Below are 2,729 nucleotides of genomic sequence, written 5' to 3'. Positions count from 1 at the left end.
GGGGGGGATTTTAGGCCGTTATTTTTTTTAGAGAGCAGCCGAAGACATGAAAGGGGAAAGACATGCAGCAACAGGCCGCAGGTCAGAGTTGAACCTGCGGCCACATTGACAAGTAAACCTCCTTACATGGACGCCTGCTCTACCAGGTGAACTTCAGGTATTCACAGCCAACTCTGAGTTTTATTTCTGCAGTGTGTATTGTACAAGTAGTGTCTTAAAACCCTCAGTATTATATGAAGCTTTAATTTGTGTTTTGATAGCTGCAAGTCAGATTGCGGTTGCTGTAGCTTTAAGGCATTGGTAAAAATACGCTTTAACATGGATGGAACTCCACCGCTGGTTCTTTATTTCTTTGCACATTTATTCTCTGTGTACAAATGTGATTCTAAGAGGTAAATAATTCAGACTAAAAATACAGTCATACAGCATAAAAATGGACATTTACCTCAACGACACGTTACTGTAAAATTGTAGCATCTGAATTTCTAGACTGATAAGACATGACTGAGACATACCTTACTGATAAATAGAAACATTTAAAAGATGCACTGCTATGATTAAATCAACTTTGCAAATACTCCACAATAAGCCACCAATCCTATATCGGTAAGTGTCTTCATATATCTGCTCCTTGTATGAGACACTATTAGACAAAACCCCTTTTAAACAATACTTCAATTTAGCTGTAAGAAGAGGACTCAACCGTAGCTGCATGCACACTTAAAGGTGCTCTAAGCAATGTTGGGTGACGTTACTTTTTGGTCAAAGTATTTTCAAACAAAACAAGACCAGCTTGCCCCTCCCCCTTCCTCGTCCCATCCCCACCCTTCTGTGCTTTTGCGCACTAACCCCCTAACCCCCACCCGCAAATCCTTCTGGTTGGTTATTGGCTGGAACTCTGGAACACTGTTCCAGCTGCTTCGTGGTGCAGGTTGGCACAGTTGATTTTTGTTGCCGTTTGTAGACCCTGGGCTGTCTGCAGAGACCTTGTTTGTTTTTACAGTGGGTTCTGGGGACAGGCAGCTCACGGATAGTGAGAAGATGTTTGCCGTATGTGACAACAAATGGTGTAGCCTAAAACACGCGTGACATCGCACCTTTAATGCTAAGCTGGTCAGACAACTGAGGTGCCATTGAACAGGCAATAATTATCTCAAAACATGGTTGGCTGTTGCTTTATTAGCCAGTTTAGCTGATAAGGGGACTTTAGCCACACATTTCATTCAGTGTTTTTTTGTGCCTTAACTCAGAGAAATGAAAATGAAAATAAATGAAAAAAGAAATGGAAATATAGTAGGAACAACGTGCTATCCTCTTATTTTCCAACCCTGTCTCTCCACCAGTGTTGATCAAATCCTGCGCTCTACACGAAGCGCTTTACTTAAAAGTAATACATTTGTCAGGAGGAACAGCAGACAACATTTGAGACAGTGTCAGTTTATTAGAGCGTGACAGATGGAGTTGTGCCTCTGGTTATGTGAGCTGTCAAGTGAGCTAAAACCTTTACATTAGCTACAGTACCTGCTGCTGTAATATGAACATGAAATGATACTGACAGAATGAATGTAGCCAAGAGAATGAAGAAGCAGCCTGGTGGCTTAAATTGCAGAGGCTGGTTGTTTGTTAGCTTGCTAACAATGGTGCTACCAATGATTTTTTGTCAAAGCCACCAAAACCCATGTACAATAAAATCAGGCCCAAGATTATGTCTTGCAGAACTACTTTTTTGTTGTTATAATATAGGACAGGATAGAAACTGTAACGTTAGGACAAAATAGGTAAATAAAGGTTGAGAGGGAAGAAGTGTGAAGAAGTAAAGTGATCAGAACAATCTTAATGATGATGTAATCTATATTTATTAGTAAAAGATGACCCCCCTATCAATGCCTGTATTTTTCCAGAGATATCTCTTAGTAGGAGACTGATTTCTAGGTCTTCCACATCTGCACTCTCGGCGTCTCTGCATGTTATTGCAGCCGTTGAATGACTATAACGCCACTTTAGTAGCACTTTCTACCTTTATATAGTACCGTTGTAACATCAAAACCGAATGAAAGACCTGACTGCTCGTTTAAAGGCACTGTTTCTGAATACGGGCTGTGAGCATTTTTCTGTGTATTGAGCATTTAAATTCCATTACAATATTTATGTAGTACTTCAACCTGATTTACATTAAACAATACATGATATCTCACTTTACAATACAACCTTTACAGCTAGAAGTAAATCCTGTTTTTTTGATAAAAATGACAATACAGTAAAAGCGTTGTTGTGTCTTGTGCTTCAAGTGACTGCAGACTTTTTCGGTATTAAACCAACACTGCATTCTTTCCCTAACCATAAGCAAGTGCTATATGTGCCTAAACACAACTATGAAAAAGTTGGAAAATAAATAAGTATGTTGTTAGTGACCTTCTTATTAATACATCAACTTTTTGTGAATTGGCAAATATGTTAATTCATGTCGTTTCCTAATTATGTACACTCATAATTTGAAGGAGACAGGGTTCCTGTGTAATTTGCAGACTGTCAAACTGAACAGATTCTCTGGCTGCCGTCGCTGTTTCAGCTCCGGTGATGCCCCCAGTGTCGTGTATAACATCTCACTGCCTCACTGGCAGCCAGGGATATCAATGATGTAATGCTCATCCTGAGACAAATACAGATATATGATATTACATCATCGGTACTAAACCTGGGTAGAGAGCACACACACACACACACACACA

The sequence above is a fragment of the Etheostoma spectabile genome, chromosome 22 (genome assembly GCF_008692095.1).
Source record: "Etheostoma spectabile isolate EspeVRDwgs_2016 chromosome 22, UIUC_Espe_1.0, whole genome shotgun sequence".
Classification (NCBI taxonomy): domain Eukaryota; kingdom Metazoa; phylum Chordata; class Actinopteri; order Perciformes; family Percidae; genus Etheostoma; species Etheostoma spectabile.
The sequence above is the reverse complement of the archived record's forward strand: the minus strand, read 5'-3'. Positions refer to the sequence as shown.